Genomic DNA, 21,160 nt, shown 5'->3' on the forward strand with positions numbered 1-21,160 from the left:
CACTCGGGTCCACAAATCCCTAGGAACTATATGAAGCATTTTTGTTGAAGCATTTTTGTTAATAGACACAGAAATGGAGGGGGAGGGAGGGGAAAAAAAAAAAAGGGGCAAAAACCACACACCACAAACCACCACACACAACTTTGTATAATCCTACAGCAATTGCTGAAAACATGTCATCAAAAGAATGCCCTACCATGTGTTTATCTAGTGCTGATACATCTGGTTTCAAAATGACCAGTTATGTCACTGGTATTTGTGTTTCCTTGTCTGAATAAAATCCCACTACCTATCTTCTCAAGTACACAAAGAGGCTCTACGTCACACTTATCTAGAATTTAACAGTCACTCACCTTCAAAAATGTCTCATTACCAACAAAAGCCCAAAATTTTTTTAATTGTCCCTCCAATTTCCTCTGTTTGCTTTCCCTCTGGTACCTCGTGGAATATAAACTGGAGATAGATCCATTAAATCTGAAAATTTTTTTGCATAATTGTGTCACATTTCAGATGGGTATTTCCCTCACATACTATCTACCATGGATTAGAGATGATGGTGCTAGTTGACCATTCCTAAATATAGTCTGCCTGCTGTAGCACGGGGATGTAAAAACAGTGCACATCAGAGCCATCTCCACAAGGCAGCACTGAAGTGAAAAAGATTTTGTCAGTGTCTGGGAAATCATATTGGGCTTTACCATGGCCTGAAAAGGTATTTCTAGAACTACTTTCATCTGATTTTTAAGTTTCTCTTTACACTAACAAACCATTAACCGATTGTGTTTGTCAACATGAGCTGTAAAAAATATTTTTCTTCGCACACCACAATAAAACCCTGTCCTGTTTGAAATGCTGTTCTTGGCACAAGGCGCTAAGCCGAGTTCTGCCCCCAGCCTCCAGAGAACAGCTCAGCAGGAGCTAGCTCCCAAACCCGTTTTTATAAAGAAGACAAGCCTGCTTTCCCAGACCATGTTTTCACAATAGAGGTTCAAATAAAAATCCTGTTTCATTATTTATTATTATTACTTCTAATACATCATAATAAATCCGAAAAGGAAGCCATAGAAAACTGAAGAGCTTTTACGTTAATTAACAAAGTAATTATATGTTTTGGTTATTTGCTTAAACGATCTGTTTCAGTCTGTAGTGGTTACCCTTAGGAATCTGTGGTAGCTGAGGGCCAATACCATGGTATTTGCCACACACTGTATTAATCCACGTGCCAAAAAAATCAAAGGCTAAGGATGTCACAGAAACCACAGCAATATTATTTTTAAATCTAATGGATGTGATTAAAGAAACTCAAACCATTAGTAGGCAGAGGAACCTAAAGTACAAAGAAATGGCATAGGAAGAAGTTAGAGAGCTGCAGGCACTACACAAGAGCAAGCACATGGTAATGAACCGGTGTATGAATACGATTCTGAGGGAAATTTTCAGTGGTCATAAACATTTTGAGTCAGAGAGCTTTCCAACATATACAGAAATTTGAATCCACCATCATCAAGGATGGTAAACACTTGAGGAAAGATGATTTATGACCGAAGCCAGCAATACCCAGAGGATCAACATTGTGTTCCAGGCTCCTTTACAGTCTCAGCACAGCAAAACTGAATGAACTGCCGACATGACAGATGATGTTCTTGAGATGCTACTTCTAACACAGCTGGCCACGTTCCATATTGAGGGGGGAGGAACTAAAACATAAAGCACAAGTAAGTAGAAATAAAAGCTCCTAGAATTTATAAGAGTTGTGCTCCTTAGAATATGATTATTTTTTTTTTAGTCCTTTTAAGATGAGGTAATGATGCCTTCACCTCAACAGGACACAAAAATCCAAGTAATAAAAGGATTATCCAGCAACAGTAATTTAAGATTAAGACTGCAATATTCACAATTGCAGGATGATTCAGCACAGAAGGTTGTAAGAGAAGGATCCATTATAAACCACCTTTAAATTGTCTTTGAAATTTGATTCACCCAAATACAATGCTTAATCCAGTCTATCCTCTAAATGGGGAAGTTGTGTAAGAAAGCACAAGTGAGAGAAACACCAAGTAAAATATTCCAAGTTTACAATTTTCTGTGTATATCTAGCAAATATTCAGCTATTTCCCTTGACTTTAAAATATAAAATGAAAGCAAATAGCTAGTATACAATGTAGTGGTCTAATTTTGTTTCATTTTATTAAAATGTTTGCATGTTTTCTCAAACCCTTTATGAAACTACATGTTTGTCCACCACGAATATGTATCTTCTTATCTTCATCTCTCCTTCCTTGCCTCCTGTTGCTCCTATTGCCCTGAGGGCTTCACCAAACTAGAGCTGGGAACTCAGTAGGTTCCTTTTCAAAGAGAAAAAGCACTGATTTGTGAATGGCTTGTGACTACTGGCAAGACCAAGTCAACAGTGAACATAGAACATAACTCTATCTAGCACACAAAGGACTCAACAGTGGCACTGATGTTGAGGCGTTTCTATAAGGCCTCTCTCAGAAAAGGATAAAGGACAAGGAACAAAGCCTTACTCTGTTCATACATCCGAGCAAAAGGGTTGTCACATTTCTGTTGTGTTCCTCTTCCCCTACCATGACCTTTACATGTCTGTGTGGCAACCATCACCTCACTATCCTGAGTGAAATAAACTGAAAGCTAACAGTTCAAAGAATTTAGCAAAGAAGAAAGAGAAACCTATCATATATTGCAGTTCATTAAGTCAACTAGTATTCATTATACAAGAACTATTTCAAGAATATTTAATTAAATCATTTATTCTATTACCATATTGACAGTAGCTTCCATTAATTGGAGATAGATTTTCAAGCAAGGTTTTCTTCATGACTCCATCCACTAGACAAATAAAAGCATACAAAATGGAAATGCTAGAGAATTTCACATCCAGATTTCCAATATTCCACATTTTTATTCTGTCCTGGCTGTCATTCTAATTTCAAAGCTTGGTTTCTTTATAGATTGATTTTTTTTCTTTGCCTGAGTCACAAATGACTCATCACCTAAGTTATGATGAAATGTTCCAATGATGGTACATTCAATCAAATGGAATACAGCCAAAGTCTTGAGGCACCCTTTCCTTGAAGCATCTTCCAACTTTAAATACATTATCTGTTGTAGATAGGCATAAATTGAAGTCACTACTCTCCTTTAAAACCTCTGATCACGACCCTACTACATAAAATAAAGGAAGGAGTGAAAACCAATCTGCCTACACAGAACATTCTAGTCCCACCCCACCAGCTAAAATACTCTTACTTTTTGCTACACAGTGTTGAGATAAGGCTTTTATTTAGAAATCAAAAGGAAAATGTCACCTCAACTAATGTCTGTAAAAGTCTGCCACAAAAAGAAACCCCAATATCACTTACCTGGATAGTAGTGACATTATACAGCTAACAAACAGGACAGAAACAAATAAAACCTCATCTTGCAGTATTTTCCCTACAGATCTATATCTATTTAATTGTGTTTTAATAGTGGAAGAATGTTGAGCTAGCTCTCTTTGAACTGCTGTTTCACCATAATAGTGGTAGTGGTTTGTGGATCTGCAAATACCTATACAGCACTTACCTGGCAGTTAGAAAAAATGGTACAATACTATATCACGGGGGAAAAAAAAAAAAAAAAGCCCTTTTCAGATTTGGGGTTTTTTTATATGTTGGGAAAAAAAAGGAGAAATAAAAGGCAGAAATTAGAGGAATGTGGGATGTTTCATAAAAGTTTCTAGATTTGTATGTTTTAGTGTCCTTGCATATCAGAACAAACCCAAGATTCATAACTGCATTTCTAAAAGGAATCTTAGTAATTTCCTATCCAGCTAAGCTGGCACGTCCATGTCAAATACCAGAGCTGTAATTCAAAACAGAGTCCAGTGGGTCACATTTTAAAAGCAGACCAACAGCAATCACATCTCACTCTTCACTAACACCAGCTGGCTGTCTATCAGACCCAAAAAGGCACTAGTGTTCCTGACGCAATCAATAAAAGCTTTCCCGTCACAAAAGCCACTATGACCACTGCCACTCTGTCCTGCCTGAAAGCCCCTGGAGAGAAGCCAGCGCTAAGGAACGCCGAGTTTGCATTATCCTCCCTCTGAAGCTGGTTAAGACAGAAGAGTGTGTGTATGACTCACTGCCTACGCTCCACACTGCAGATACCGGGAATATTCTGCAGTGTCCTAAACTCTACATTCAGACAGAAAAATTTGGATTTTTAGTCACAGTGACACTAACTATCCTAATTTGAAATATCTTATTTATCCTGAAATAAGAATGTTTCAGACTTCAAACATTTGCTCATCTGGTGGGCTCAAAGGCCACAAAAGCCAATTCTTACAGAATACTTCTGCTCTAATATACCGCAACAAAATACTTAAGACTTTAATTCTGTAGTGTGAGAAGCTGCATCCTAATTGAGATGATTTAATAAATGCTTTAAAGCAGAAATGTTGACAAAACTTTAAAAAAGGGGGGAAACCCCACCACACAGATATGTGGACACACTGTCTTTCTGCATTACAACCAAACGTTGCTGCATGCATGGAGCTGCAGGAATGGGGCTGCTCTCCAGGAATCAACCAGCACTGTCAGAAGTGCCAGCACTTCCTGAAAACCTGCAAGTATCACCTGGCCATGACTATATAAATACCTTTCCTGTGCATGACAACCGTCATCACAGAACTTCAGGATAATTAATCTAAATAGTGTATTTCACATATGAGACAAGCCAAGAGGAATCCTGGATGCTTTGCATTCTTCAGGGAAAGACAACTCCAGTATATCTTGGTGTACAAGATCATCTTGGAAAACTGATTTTGAAAAAAAGGTCAATGTATTAGTCTAGCCAGTTCAGAGATATTACGTATGTATGTATTTGTCACCAAAAGAGGGTCATTGAAATCAACACTGTCATTTAACAGGTCTCATTTCTTACTCTAAGAGATACATGGGAAAGGCACAAATCCTATTCTCACTGTGATCTATTACATGAAAGAAACAGATCGGTTCCTAAGGAACTTACCACACTCAAAGCAAACCCACCAAGGACAAAACAATGCTATCAAGTATTTGTTTCTTGGAAGAAGCTGATACACTCATGAAGACTGACTGCAGCAAAGCTGCTGCAAAGCTGCAGATGCTGCTTGTGTTGCCGTTCTTGAACCAGAAGAGCCACTATTAGAGCCAGGACAAACAGAGCACACAATGATCAAATGCATCATCTTTACACCTGCAATACTACGAACTATGTGCTTTGAAGTCACATGAGAGATGAGGATGCAGCAGTTCCAGACTAAGCAAAATACAAACCATTTAAAGAGGAACCTCAAACTTATCACACAAATAAAGATTAAAAAGGAAAAATAAGTCTAAATTATAAGCCAATTGCCGCATTCTTACTTCCACAGGAAAGCAATTTAGTCACAATTATTAATGTAACAGAATGGAAAACAGAATATTGTAAATCTCATAAGAAATAGTTTTCTCCTAGTAAGACAATCAAATGACTGTTCTTTAATAGCTCATACCATTCTCATATCTGCTGGTCAGCTTTGTTGAATTATTCAGTTATTTGTCATTCAGAAAGAAACAAAGACTTTCCATTTTCAATTTAAAAAGTTGAATCTTTCAGCACCAATTTTGCCTGCAGTATACCAATTGAAATGCAAAGATTTTAATACTATCTTATTAGAGTATCAATAAAACTAATACTCCAAAATAAATCCTCTTGATAGTCAGATCAGCTGCAGTAGTGTGAGAATCCACAGTTGATTATTTAAAACAATTATTTTGACTAGATTTTGTATTGCATACAATCCTGTCTTTGTTTTCTTCCTATTTAAACTTAACTTTGTTTATTAACTGCCATTATCAAGGAAAATACAATGAGCTGAAATTATGACAAAAACTATTCCTTAATCCAGTGTATCATAAATTAATGCTACAACAATTAACAGCCTGGTTTATCTTGGAAAATTATTGGCCATTTAAGCAAAGAAACTCAACCCCAGACTAATAAAGACGACACACATAAGATTCCCTGCTGACCACAGCACACTGGACACTGTTACAGCCATCACAGTTTAGTAAGTGTTATTGATGGAAATTCAGAAGTTGCTTGGCTGCCCTTCCTTTTCTCTCTCTCCCCACCATCTCACCAAACCTATCTTCCCTGTGAGCTTTGTGACCTTTCCTTTCTCCAGCCTCAAAAATGTGAAGAATTGACCCAGTCAACAGGATTACTATTGCAGTTACAGCTTTTTTAAAGTGCTGTTGTGTCTGTCCTTGCACGTACTTAACATGCAGCACGACTTTACGCCAGTCACCAGTGCTCCTCCTTAGTGCAATTCACAAAGTCTGGGATTTCAGCCTGCTCTAAATTCAGGGATTTGGAGAGAGAAACAAAGCGCTGTTCTCAAGTTGAAGCTAACATATTTATACTAGAATAAAAGTACATATTTTTGAGCAGGACTACTGTCATCTACACCAATGCACGCAGCATGGGCAACAAACACAAGGAGCTGGAAGCCATTGTGCAGCAGGAAAACTATGACATAGTTGCCATCACAGAAACATGGTGGGATGACTCGCACAACTGGAGTGCTGCAATGGATGGCTATGAACTCTTCAGAAGGGACAGGCGAGGAAGGAGAGGAGGTGGGGTAGCCCTGGATGTCAGGGAGCGTCTTGATTGTCTAGACCTTAACGATGGTGATGATAAGGTTGAGTGTTTACGTGTGAGAATCATGGGGAAGGCCAACAAGGGAGATACCATGGTGGGAGTCTGTTACAGACCACCCAACCAGGATGAAGAGGCAGACGAAATATTCCGTAAGCAGCTGGGAGAAGTCTCATAATCGCTAGCCCTTGTTCTCGTGGGGGGCTTCACGTTAGAGCTGTCTGCTGGAAACACAACACAGCAGAAAGAAAACAGACTAGGAGGCTCCTGGAGTGTATGGAATACAACTTCCTGACACAGCTGTGAAGTTACGTTGACCAACGGTGGGCTTACTCTTTCTTTTTCTTACCTGAGGCAGATCACCTTCCAGCGTTGGTGCCGACAGTCTGCCTGAACCAGGAAGTGCCTTATTCTTCCACCATCACATTTCTGAAGAGATCCTGAACCATCAGAGGTTTACAGAAGACACAGATCTGGTTCCAAGCAGGAAGCACCGATGATCCTAATGGTAATGAGAAACTTCTCAAGAACTTGCGTACTTCCAGAGTTAATCTGACCTGACCTAGGTCAAGAAAAAGTTTTTCCTCTAGTTCAAACTGCCAAGGCTTATGGAGAGAGAGCAAGAAAGAACGGAGCATGGCGTGTGACATATGAGTATGAACACTTTGCTGAGGACACATCAATGCTTCCAAGTCATCGGGGTACCTCAAGGCAACAGAAAAAGCCTTACTCTCTTGGTAGCACAATTCACGTTTTTATCTCTGCGATTTTCATTCATTATGATGCTGGGCATACTTCTGACCTCTGGCCACAGCAGGTGCTTTTACAGCCCTTCTGGAATTATTGTCCACTGCAGAACTGCATGTGATGCTTTTGGCTGGATTCAATCATTCAGGTGGTTTCTTCTGCTTCTGTACTTTTATGTTTCTAAATGAAGTTGGTATAAGCAAAGACTATAATTATTGCTAAAAAAATATACTGCAGATCAATTGGATTGTTGCAGGAATTATAAGTGGAGGTCTTTCTCTTGTGTAATGTAGCAGGCCAAGCAATACAGCCATCATCTCTTCCTATACTCTTAAAAATTCCCTAATGCATATAAAAGTACACATCTGTTCTGAAAGATGCCTGTAAAAAAACTGTATGTTATTTGATTGGTTTCAAATATAGGAACTCATTATGCAGTTATTTAAAAAAAAACAATGAAAATATTAATCTTAGAAATGTATCTTGAACTGTACTGCACACAAAAACTTTGTAACTGCAATTCAGCTAATACCTTTCAGTTATGACGTGCATGCTAGTAAATATTCCATCTTATTTCATTCTGTACCTGTACTACATCTGCCACAGTGATGACGTTTTCAGAAACAGTAGGAATATATCAGTGAAGTCACAAGAGATGACCCATTACCAATGAGCATATATCTCTGAAGAGTTGAGTAAGATGGAGGGGGTTGACTGTAATCTGCCTTTAACATCACGGTGACTCACCAATCCACTTGACTTGCATAAGTATTTATGACAAGTCACTCGAACATATGAATACAAGCAAGCAAGCAAGCAAGCAAATAAATAAATGGAGCTGCCCAAAGAGTCCCTTTCCAATCACATTAATAGCAGACATACAGAATGTTTCAGGAATTCTGTTTTAACAAGCTCAAGAAGTGGGCCCATGCAAACCTCATGAGGTTCAACAAAGTCAAGTGCAAAGTCCTGCATCTGGGTCAGGGCAACCCCCAGTATCAATACAGGCTGGGGGATGAAGGAATTGAGAGCAGTCCTGCCGAGAAGGATGTAGAGATACTGGTGGATGAAAGATTGGACACGAGCCAGCAATGTGCGCTTGTGGCCCAGAAGGTAAATCGTGCCTTGGGCTACATTGAAAGGAGCATGGCCAGCAGGTCAAGGGGGGTGATTCTGACCCTCTGCTCTGGTGAGACCCCACATGCAGTCCTGCATCCAGCTCTGGAGCCCTCAGCACAGGACAGACATGGACCTGTTGGAGAGGGGCCAGAGGAGGCTACAAAAATGATCAGAGGGCTGGAACAGCTCTGCCATGAGGACAGGCTGAGAGAGTTGGGGTTGTTAAGCCTGAAGAAGAGAAGACTCTGGGAGACCTTGTTACCACCTTTCAGCACTTAAAAGGGGACCTATAAGAAAGATGGGGACAGACTTTTTAGCAGGGCCTGTTACGATGGGACAAGGGGTAATGGTTTTAAACTGAATGAGGGGAGGAAGAAATTTTTTACAATGTGGGTGGTAAAACACTGGCACAGGTTGTCCAGAGAGGTGGTAGATGCCCCATCCCTGGAAACATTCAAGGTCAGGCTGGACAGGGCTCTGAGCAACCTGATCTGGGTGAACATGTTCCTGCTCATTGCAGGGGGGCTGGACTAGATGACCTTTGAAGGTCCCTTCCAACCCAAACTATTGTATGATTCTATGATTCTATAATCTAATAAAAATTAAAATAATACATAGAGATCTCCTGGGAAATACAGGATCAGAAGAACAGAAACTAAGAAGATTACACAGGCTGCAGGTAAAGAAGATAAATGGAAGAGGAAAAAAAAGTTCTACAGTTATAGAATGGTCATTTTATTTTTTTAAAGGAGATTACAATGATTAGAAGTACTTTATTATAACAAATGTTTTGTTTAAAATGCAAGAAATTCTAGGTACATCAGATAGAATTTACTGAACAACTTTTGAAATATAAAGCTTTGCAAAGTACAAAGTAACCATTTTTTTGTATTAGAGTAAATAAACTTTTCCTTTCTTTTATTAATATTTTTTAGTCAATAGACAAACACTATGGATCTTTATATACACATACCATAAAAGAGATTTTTACTCCAAGGTAAAAAAAAAAAACTTTAGTAAAATTTATTCTATTCCGTAAATGGGGAAATTAATCTAGGTCCCTCTGCTTTTTGTAACATTTATACAATGATAGGAATAATTTTGGCTGCAACTACACTTTAAAGATGTACTATTCTTTATCATCTAAAATAAATACAGAAAAATCTCTGTATACAGAGATGGTTTATCCTGAGGACAGTGTACTCAAACATAGAATCTTTTCATTTTACTTAGTTTTATCTTAAAGAGTCAATTCTTTTTTTAACAAAAGGGATTCTAAAATTAACCTCCCAAATCTGTATTTAGACTTGAAATTTAAATAAAACAAAAATTCCCAATAGCAGACTCAAAGCTCTCACAAGAAATCTGCTCAAATTCCTACAGCAGGGTGACAATTTTATATGCCTAGCTACTGCAACTGCTTCAAGTTTATAAACATTTTAGCAAAAATGCAACTCAAATCACATGCAGGCTCTCTAAAAGAAAAATACACGTCCTTTGAAGTGGGATGCTCTGCAGACGGAATTTAGAGGGACGAGACAGGGTAACCTGTATCGGTACTTTTATGTAACAGGTTCGTTATGTTCCGCTACTTTAGTCATTTATGTTTGTTAAAGAAGCTGACTAGACGGTCAGAACTTCACCTTGCTATCAAAACATCACAGAATAACATGAAGAGATGTTGTTCAGATTATATTATAAACAGGACACAAACAGAAGTGGACCTCATGAAAGTATTGAATAGATATAAGCCAGTGCATCCCAGTTTTTAAAACCAGTTCCATGTGCGTGAATCCTCTGTAGTAATTGTGACCGTCAGCAGTAGCAGCTGCATTAAAAGTAGCTGATAGATCAGAGCACTACAGTGACTAGTGAAAATTAGATTTTAATACATTAGGACACACACCATTGTCACAGATTTTGTTGATCCCATCAAATCACGCTACTGGAGAGAAAGAAAAGTCTTAAGGATGACATCATCCATAATGAAATTACATGGCAGAAGAGCAGTTAATGGAGAACACAAACGCTTCTGGACTAACAAGGAATGTCTGTCTTTAAGAACTGAAGAAACTAGGACCTAAGTGGCAGAATAAACTCACTCTTAATAAGACCTTGGGTAACAAACAAACACATATGCCCCTCTCAGGAAAAACACTGAAAGAAGATATTTGTTATTTCCTATTTAGTTTGTTGTTGTTCTTGTTCTCCTCTTATGGTTTAGCTTTTATTTCAAAAGACTTCCATGTATTATAATTCTTTACTGGCTAAAGAAAACAGTCAAGATCTAAACCTCTGAATCGCTCGTAATTTATTATAAAGCTCAAATTTTCTGAACAGATGGAACAAATGCTTCATACAGTATATGAGCTATCCAAGAATTCACAGACTATATGTGTATAAAACAAGGAAAATTAGGTGGGTTAACAGCAGGAAAGTAGCTACAGCATCCCACTATGGATTTATAGATGTGAATGTGAGTCCTTTGTCTGGATGGGTACCAAGGCCTCCCTGCAGTGATCCTAGCTGTAAATAGGTAGCTCTTCATTCAAGCTGAGAAGAAAAAAGGCAGACAGATGTGATACCAGCCATATTGCTCCCTTGTGTGCTGTTGGCTGCAAAATACAAGAGTGCCTTAACCACACAAGACTGATAAGCCACCTGCGCCCAGAAGGGATCTTTGGCCGGTTTTGTATTAGAGAAACACACCCAAGTATCAAAGCATCAGTAAATCTGATGATCTCTTTTTAATTAAGAAAAGCCTGAAATACAGATTTTTCAGCAAAGACAAAAACTGTACCTCTCACAAAGAACCATAGTTTTAACCTAAGTTACTAAATAATTTAAAAAGATGTTTCCCATTTTTACCCCATAATACCATTCCTTCAGCATTTTGTTTTCTCATTCTTTCCTTTTGTAAGTGGCTTTATTCTGTTTAAATGCTTCTTCCACATTGACACTCTTTTCCATTTGATTTTTCCATTGTTTTATTCCTGTATTCAAAATGCAGAGCACTCTCATCTCTCTTTCCCACAGGATTCTTTTCCTTGTTCATGCTGCTTTTAAAATCTCCTTCTCCTACTCCTCTGTTTACTCTATGCCTTTGCTTGTTTTCTACCATTTCAGCAGAAAAGAATCCAAGCAAAGATAAAAAGCAAATTGGAAGCAACAACATTCCTTCGGTACTCCACGGTTTTGTGCGTGGAAGCATGCCACGTGTGATGGAACGGTCCAATTGGCATCACAGCAATCCCTGGGGTGTTTGACAAGGATGTTATGTTGCTCAGGCAACCATTCCTAATTGTCCTTTGGGATGCTGAGGAAACAAGATGGGTTTTTTTGCTGGTCTGTGTGAAGGTCACGCTAGCACAGTGGCAGCAAACACAGGTTACTGCTATAGCAAGTGAGGCACTGAATAAAAAAAATAGATGAGGTAGCCCTGTATGCAGTAACATGTCAATCACATATAAAACCTAATCTATTCCACAACTACGGTCATGCAAGATAATGTATACAACAGTTGTCACACAGACTACAACAACTACTATGCCAGAGACATTAATATCATTCTAGACTCATGCTGAAAGCAAATCTGAATGTTTCTCCTGGCTTGAAAAATTAAATATGTAAAAAGAAACTATTTATACATAAAAGCATCCTACAAGAAATAGATTGTCAACAACAGTTTGGCAGGGCACTAATAACATATTTTAGAGATAAGGAAGAAAAATTTTGAGAAAGTATATCTCCGCTGAAACAAATAAAGGCAGAAGCTTCAAGAGCAGGAGCTACTGCTTCAAAGTTCCTCCAGAAGGCTCATCTCAGCATACGAATATTTTGCATCTTAAAAGAAACACATCATATGCTGGGATGGCTTTTCTTAACTGGAGAAGTCTGCCTTATATTTTTGGAAGAGCCAAGTTTTCCCTTGGGCATGATTATTGACATATCTCATAAACCTCAAACTCTTAACTCAAAAAAGAACCTACTGTGGCTGTATCAATAGTGGATTTTTTAGTTCAGAGACCAAAAGGAGGAAGAAAGGAGAGATTTCAAGTAACTTGGGAAGAAAAAGTCCATTTCAACATCAAGACACACCAAAATGATGATTTCATTGCAAACGTATTAAAATGAAATTTCAGCTTTTCGAATTTTTCTCCATTTTCCCTTTTATGGAAAATATTTGCTAAATTTAATCCAAATTCACTAACGGAGGTACAAAACTGCAACTTTTTCCCGAATATAATCGACCAATAAACTGCACCTCCTAATCTATCAAAAATCCTTTTCATGGATCCAAGTACAGCCTCTCTGTTTTCCACCTGGCCCACGGGAGGTACACACAGATCCACCTGAATCTCACCAGTTTTCATCACCCTGGGAGAGCTGTGTGACAGATGCCACGCAAAAACTTACTGTGGATCTTTTAAGACCTTGCCAGAAAGATGGAAAATAACACAACTTTTAATTGCATTTACTCCATTTTTACTTTAGTCTCTGCCCTGTAACACATAGGGGTTTCTCCAGCCTGCACTATTCAGCCCACCGTCCAGGATGCAATGTCTGTCTGCCCTGCGTTTCTTCAAACCTATACACCCAGTAGCACACCACAGTAAGCATATATACATACCAAATTTGATATGTGGGAAGTGATTGGACCAGCTAGGGAGGGAAAGATGTATCTGGAGCTGAGATGCCTCCCAGTCCGACAGCACCTGGAGAAGCGCCGGTCAGAGCAGCGGGTTGTGCTCCTGCTCAGTCACTGCCGGGGCAGGACATGCGGCTCAGCAGACCTGGCGTGCCACAGCCAGCCCGCGCTCAGCTTTCACGTGCGGGAAAGGAAAAAAAGGGAAGAAACATATTTTCAAAACCAGTAGCAGTACTTTTCTAAGGATGCTGTCTTAACTATAACCCCCCCCCTTTTTTTTTTTCCCCATGGATCATCCCAGTTCCCAAAGCCTGAGAATAGCTCCCACTAAACGGCGTAAGAAATATAACTTTAGCAATTTCTGGTGGACCTATTTAGCCATAACAGGTCAGAAAGCTCTGTTACAGTGTTTATTTCGCTAGATTTGCAAGCACTTGCAACTATTTTTGGCCAAAATATTTCTTGGCATCCATACTTCCAGAACGGGTGGTACTTTTGTACAAGTGTTTTTACATTTTCCAACATTTTTCCCCGTCTAAGAAAAGAACTCCAGTTCTCTAACATGAGAAAGCAGATTTTACCACTGAGAACACTCGAACAATAAGACCACCTGAGAGGCCCAGGTCATAGATCACTGACTGGCAAGACGTTCTGCATCCTGAAACGCTACCACTAGCACTTAATACACCAACAAGGTCAGTGATACCCTGCCATTATCACTCAGGGGCTTTCAACTTCCATAAAACCCACTCAAAAGCATTTTCAATTTCATAATGACTCTTTAACATACATAATATAAACAGTTATGAAAAGACGTTCTTATTGAAGCCTGGAGGAAGAGACAGCAGAAGTCTTATTTATTACAAATTATTACGCATTCTGAAATGTTAACAAAACAAGTGATAGCAGTGGACTGTTTTTAGGAGATAAATGACAGGAAAGTTAAAGTAAGACTTGCCTTTACAATAAATACCATTGACAATGTGTTAATTTTCTGAGGAGCCATGTGAGGAAATGATGAATTAAAACATTCCTTGCAGTATTTGGTGTTATGAAGAAAGAAAAACAAACAAACAACAAAACAAAACCAAAACCAAAGTGGGTTGTTGTTTGGGTTTTTTTGTATTTGCATCCTGTTTACAATTTTGAGCTAATTTTGGGAAGACACTTTTGCTTGTACAGATATTTATACGCAGGCCTTGGAGTTTACAGCACCAAAAAAGCCCTTCATCTGTTCCAATGGGGCTCCAGAAGGACATTGCTTGAGCACTTCAGCTCACAGGGCAGAAATATTACAGACTCACAGAGTCTTGCTACAGTTGAATATGCACACTAATCTTCAATAAAATAATTAATTTTTAAGGACTTGGAACTATATTTAGAAGTAAGACGACAGAGGATACCAAAAATGAATAAATAAATACACAGCATAAACTATCACTTTTAAATTTTAAAAGCCACATTGTTTTCTATCAAAGATTATAAGGTGAAATTTCATACAATACACTACCACCAAAAGGAACAGCGTTCTCTGGACATTCTGTACTGACATACAGTCACAAGAGAAAGCATACGGGGTCTCTTTTACTTAGATTAAAGGGTGACCTAAGTTAACACTGGGTTAAAGATAACAACAAGACCTCCGGCGGTAAGCAGCTGAACCTAAATCTGGTTGTGTCAATTACTGTTGTCATGATTTCTCAGGAGGAAGAAGCACAACATTCACCCGCAATCCTGTTAGGACTGATCCTCAACCTGAAGCGGGGGCATTTGTTACCGTTCGGTATATATTCATGCTCTGAGACAGGGCACTAAATATTTTACCTCATGGTGGCATCAGACTTCATTCTTGTGTCATTAAACCCCTCAGTCGCCCGGATCCTGCCCACACCTCCACCCCTGCTGCCAACAACCACCATGAGCTTCCATCCGCTGTCTTGGCCAGAGCCAAGAAGATGCACTGGCTGTCACAGCCTCTGATCCAACAGGGTTCATCAAACATTCCTCCTCTCTCTGCTCACTGACTTGGACAAATCCGGGAGCACTGTCCCTACTCTGAGCGCTTCTGATTCTCATGTGAGATGCTGATAAATGGGGATTTTCCAGAGCAAGATTCAATGAAGTATGGACAGGATTCTAACGATAAATTTGTATGAACAGAACCAGCGACTGAAATACAAGCATCCTGTTCCCTCTTCAGAGTAATCACACATATTTATGAAACAGGACAGTTACGTACCACTGCTTAAGCAGAAATTGAGATAGAGAGGTTTATTTCATGTTTTGCTGGCCAGGAAGACCTAAAACAGTTTGTGTCGGAAATTGCAACTCAAGTTATCAGGTTTTTCTGAACTTCTAATGCCATGCAACCCATGATTTGAAGTTCAGCATCTCCTTTTTGAGCTTCTCTTACTGTTGGCTACTGATTTTATAGCTACTGAGAAATTTCCTAGCATTATCTGACAGAACCCCTAGGCAAAACAACAGTCCTGAAAAGTATACTGTAATGCCAAAAATATAAATTATAAAATGCTACTATATTAAAAACCATAAGAGATAAAGCAAGAAGAGAAATGCAGATAAAATTTCTCTCTCTGCTCCTTTTTACCATTCGCAAATTATAAATTCAGGTTATATGCAGGGCAACTCAGTATTTGTAAATTCACTAGATTAAAACGATTGAATTGCATTGACTCTGAGTCATCTGTTATCTAGACAGGGAAAATATATTGTGATATATTTATACATTATCTCAAAAAAAATATTATGTATCACCAGTCATAATACTGTCATTTTTACAAATAAATATACCTCCAGGAAGTTATGCCAGATGACTGAATTAGAGAAGCATCCAAGTTCTGCTCAAAAGTGAGACCTAGTCAGTGTTTTTCAGTTGAAAGTTTTCATTTAGTGTATATTGCCACCAAATGAACGAAGATACTGAGCTGCTTTTTTTTTTTAAGCACTTTAGTACAATTTCATACCCCAACAGTATAAAATATTTTGTTAACCTTGACACTTATTTTATCTCAATATCAACTTTCTAGTTCTGTTACAAATTATTTTCTTCCTTTGGAGGAGAGATCACTCCAACTAAGGATAGCAATAATTTTCTTAAGTAACTCATTTTATTTTTGCAACATTCTTAGTCCTTGACAATAGCTGGTAAGTCAGTGTGTTGCCAAATTTGTGCCAGCAACTTCAGCCAAGATGCCCATAGCCATTTACACAGAAGAGAAACTCCCCTGCTGTATGAAATACCTGTTCCAAAATTAATCAACATCAGAAAATAGCAGTAAAATCATTCTTGAAATACTACCAAGCAAATACGCTAAGGAAGGAAAAAGGACTTGTAAGGTTAATTATATTAACACTACCTAGTGACACCTAACAAATAAGTGTTTTGGGACAGCTTCCCTACTATAAAAATTCTAAAAGGCAGATTAACAAAGAGAGAGGGGAAAATTGCAGTGTTCTGTAGAGAAAAAGCTCACATTCATCCTTATTTTCTCCGAATTTTAATAGGCATTCTGAAGCAAGAAAATTGCAGCTATCCTACCAAGCAGGGCTTTGCCCATGCATTTGGGAAAGTTAGGAAATTTACTTCCCTCTTTTTTTATTTTTCCTTAAACTCTCTCTACAGCTGTGCAGGGCACTGGTCTCCAGTTCTATAATACACCACTTCAGTCAGACCCTCAGCAAGACAACAGGTGACTGTGACAAACAACTGCTATGAGTTTCAAGTGAAATATTTATGTTTTAGTCTGAAAACTCTTTGTAAAATATCCTATTCTCTCTTAAATCTAGTAATAACACTGGAAATTGTTTGCTTAATTCTGACTTTCTGTCATTTACTTTTTCTCCTTTATGCCTTTAAGAATGACTCTGCCTTTCATAGCCAGATAGTTTAATAACAGAGATGAGAAAATATGGTTTTGTGTGCAGAAAGAACTGGAGCATGGTACTAAATGTACTGAAGCATGTGAAATGTTAATTACAATGAAAAATACTGAAATATGTTGCTCAGCTCGCTGCAGGATTGCTACCCAAAGTATATCACAGGATGTTAGGGATTAGAAGGGACCTTGAAAGATCTAGTTCAATGCCCCTGCCGGAGCAGGAACACCTAGATGAGGTTACGCAGGAAGGCGTCCAGGCAGTATATGTATATGGCTACAGAGGTTTGCAGGCACAAGCGCATTGCTTGGGGCCGCAGCCGCTGCCCGAAGCGGCCGCTGCCCGGCTGTGCCGCACACACCCCCCGCGGCCGAACTAGGTGTGCGGGGTCAGAAACCCGCTCAGAACTGTCCCTTGCAAACTGCTGCCCGGCAGAACCCCAAGGGGAAGATATTTTGTCTCTGCTTAGTTTCTGACCCTGAGTGCTGACCAACAGAGCCTGTTTGCTAAATCCTGTACAGAGAGTTCAGTTGTTCTGCACATACCCTTCTTCTGAGATACGCATTCCCCATTTTACAACGAAGGTGGTGAAACAGTGGCCCAGTGTTGCCCAGATGCCCCATCCCTGGAGACATTCAAGGCCAGGCTGGACGGGGCGCTGAGCAACCTGATCCAGTTGAAGAAGTCCCTGCTCACTGCAGGGAGTTGGACTAGTTGACCTTTAAAGGTCTCTTCCAACCCAAACTATCCTATGATTCTGTGATTTATGTGGGTCTTCTGTAGGTCATTGAGTGAAACTTCATACCACACAGTCCCTGTCAGCCACTGCTAAAAAGTGAGGTTGCTCTCATATCCAGGCAAACCTTGCAGCAACAGCACAAGCAAACGTAATGGGGGAAATGTCAGCAAAAAATTAACACCATTATTTGCAAGACCCACTTCCTCCTGTAATGGAGCACCATTGACCTAAAGTACTTTATTTCTCTACTTCTCATCTGGCAGAGCAAATGCTACCGCCTCCTGCATTCTGCTCATATGTGTATGTGCCCTTATTAGCAAAACAGAAATAATGAGCAAAACCTAAAGTTTGACATTTGCTATCTTTTACTTTCGACCCACTGTGTTGCCTTTGATCATGCCACTCTTTTGCTACTTTCGATAAATCTATGGAAACAGAAATGCAAAGTATATATTTGCTTCAGATAATAAAAAAAATATTTTCTGTAATTCAGACCTATGGTATTTTCAAAAAACGTGTATAGGGATCTCTAGAAAGATCCCCTTAAAGTAAGAAGATCCTTTTAATGAAAAAAAAACAAAATGAAAAATTAAATACATTAATAGGAAACCTTTGTTTAGGGATGTATGAATTATAACATTTTGGTCAAGAGAAATTAAACTGAAGAATGAAGCCTCCACCATACCAATACTTAAACACTGAAAAATTTCAGTGACTACAAAGATAACACAAGCCACTACATTACTGAATCAGCAAAAAAACTAACCCGTGATTGGGATAATTTGCAGCCTCTTACAACGTTTAATTTTCTCAAACAAAACATTCACCCTCTTAACTTGAGGTACTTCAACAAAGACTTAAAAAATGCACCACAATTCTATCATTATTTGGTATTTAACTCTTAAAAACAAGCAATGGTTGGCAACAAGAATAAAATTATAAGCACTAAGTATGCGTTATAGAAAATATAAAGATAAATAAAGATTAGCTGTCTGGGAAGCACACAGAAGTCAGAGAAACCCAGAAGCCTCATACTTCCTCATTTATCCTTTAACGGAAAAAATTGACATTCGCTGAAAAAGTATTGATTTTCTGCGCTGCAATCTGTGGGAGCCTAAAGAACTGAAAGTCATTTTTGCAGCATACTGAGATTGTTTAAAAATAAGAACTTCAGAGAGGTCTACTTGAATTACTTTCTGGATCTCACAATACACTTCTACATTTATTTCTGTTCAGACTTGTCCTTCTAAACAAGACACTTGCATTTTTAAGTTGTACCATTAGGTTTAAATCTGCTTTAGCACGGTTGAAATGCATAACCGCCCCTTGACAGAATCACCAACATAAAGTGCAAAAATATTCACTTGCTGCCATTAAGAAATGGCACTTTACGCTGCTATGAGGCATCAAGGCCTGTTAGAGAAATAACTGATTTTCCTTGGCATGCTTTACACTGTGAATTTCCAAGCTGTTTGTTCTCCAGGGGTTTTTTTTCCTTTCGTCCTCGTCAGCCCCTGACAGCCCCCACCGAGGGTGTCTTAAGGCAGCAAAGGACCCTCAGGAGAAGCATGGAAGACTGCAGCAGCCAGGATGCACAAGGGGCAGCTGGAGGGGAGAGCCATGGAACACCGACAGCCTGGACAAGGGAACATGCCTGTGTCCCTGGGGGGGGACGCACAAGCTTGTGCACAGGACCAAATTCAGGCAAAGACTGATCTGCTGGGGAACGGGCAGAATGATAAAGAGGGCAAGACCTGAGAAAGCACATCTTGATACTGGAAACACAGAGAAGTAATGAACACACCCCTGGTGCACCGGTCATTAAAAAAAATTAGTTTCCAAATTTGTTTGCACTAAACACATCTCATTGTAAGAAACTAAATTTCATTTATAAACAAATTCATCTAACCTTGGTGCTTTTTTTGCAGTGTTATATCACACAGCTATGACATATTTTTCATGGCAAACCACCCAAGAAGCAGCCAAGAAAGCAGAACTACACATTCCTCAAGATATCTGTGGCCTGAAGTGTCGCTTGTTTCCACCAGCTTTCAAAGCGGGAATGTTGCCAGAGATGGTAAAGTATGAAATGAGTAAAGCTGCTGTGCCCTCCATAAGTGTGTTCTGCATTTCTCAGCACTGAGCACAACCAAATGAAACAGAAGGAAAAAAAAAAAAGATAGTCTACCATTGAACACATGCAGTAGAATGAAGAAATAAAACTTATTTGTTATGAGATATTGCCTCTTTTTCTAGAGAGCACTATGAGCCTAATTTACATCAACAATAGCTTAAATGGTTAAGAGCTTAAATGGTTCTGGTTTACTGTGCCTAAAACTTCTTCACCTGATGTAAGTCAGCATACTTCTGTTGCCCTCAAGGAGAACAGCACCATGTTTATCAAGTCCTTATTGTTAGTCTCTACCGATTTTTACGTAGTTTTCCTCTTTACTGAATCTTTGGGTCATCATGGGCTGGGGCAATCCCAATCATAAATACAGGCTAGGTGGAGAATGCATTGATAGCAGCCCTGAGGAGAAGGACTTGGGGGTGTTGGTTGATGAGAAGCTCAACATGACCCAGCAATGTACACTTACAGCCCAGACAGCCAAATGTATCCTGGGCTGTATCAAAAGAAGTGTGACCAGCAGGTTGAGGGAGGTGATTCTCCCCCTCTGCTCCACTTCTGTCAGACCTCACGTGGAGTACTGCACTCAGCTCTGGGGCCCCTAACATAAGAGGGACAGGAAAGGGTCCAGAGGAGAGCCGCAGAGATGATCAGAGGGCTGGAGCACCTCTCCTTTGGAGACAGGCTGAGAGTTGGGGTTGTTCAGCCTGGAGAAGCTCCAGGGAGACCTTATAGCAGCCTTCCGTACCTAAAGGGGACCTACAAGAAAGCTGGAAAGGGACTTTTTACAAGGACCTGTATTGATAGGGCAAGGGGTAATGGCTGTAAACTGAAGGAGGATAGATTTAGATCAGATAGAAGGAAGAAATTCTTCCCCATGAGGCACTGGAACAGGTTGTCCAGAGAAGCTATGGATGCCCCATCCCTGGAAGTGTTCAAGGTCAGTTTGGACAGAGCTTTGACGAACCTGGTCTAGTGGAAGGTGTCCCATAGCAAGGAGGTTGGAACTAGATGATCTTCAGGGTCCCTTCCAACCCAAACCATCATATGATTCTATGATTCTATTTGTAGTAAGTCAGTAAAAATAACTTTAAGTGAAAAAGAATGAAACAAAGTTAGAAAATGCTAAGATCAACGTATTTAAACTTTACAATAGAATGTCATGTATCTTAAAAATAATTCTAATAGTAAA

The 21,160-nt window shown here is 39.3% G+C and overlaps 1 protein-coding gene across 12 annotated transcripts in view; it reads right to left on the bottom strand.

Annotated features, from left to right (window-relative positions):
* Positions 1 to 21,160, bottom strand: part of OSBPL6 (oxysterol binding protein like 6) — a 105,571-nt gene that overhangs the window by 75,342 nt on the left and 9,069 nt on the right. For 6 of the 12 annotated variants that reach the window (XR_010606364.1, XM_065637139.1, XM_065637144.1 and 3 more), the window contains exon 2: positions 13,187 to 13,378. The exons of 3 other annotated variants lie outside the window; for them this stretch is intronic. The gene's annotated coding sequence lies outside the window, so the exon portion shown is untranslated. Of the gene's footprint in view, positions 1 to 7,039; positions 7,124 to 13,186; positions 13,379 to 20,935; positions 21,018 to 21,160 lie in introns of those variants that run through there. 3 more of the 12 variants (XM_065637137.1, XM_065637141.1, XM_065637142.1) reach the window with 3 other exon arrangements.

The sequence above is a fragment of the Caloenas nicobarica genome, chromosome 6 (assembly GCF_036013445.1).
Source record: "Caloenas nicobarica isolate bCalNic1 chromosome 6, bCalNic1.hap1, whole genome shotgun sequence".
NCBI lineage: Eukaryota > Metazoa > Chordata > Aves > Columbiformes > Columbidae > Caloenas > Caloenas nicobarica.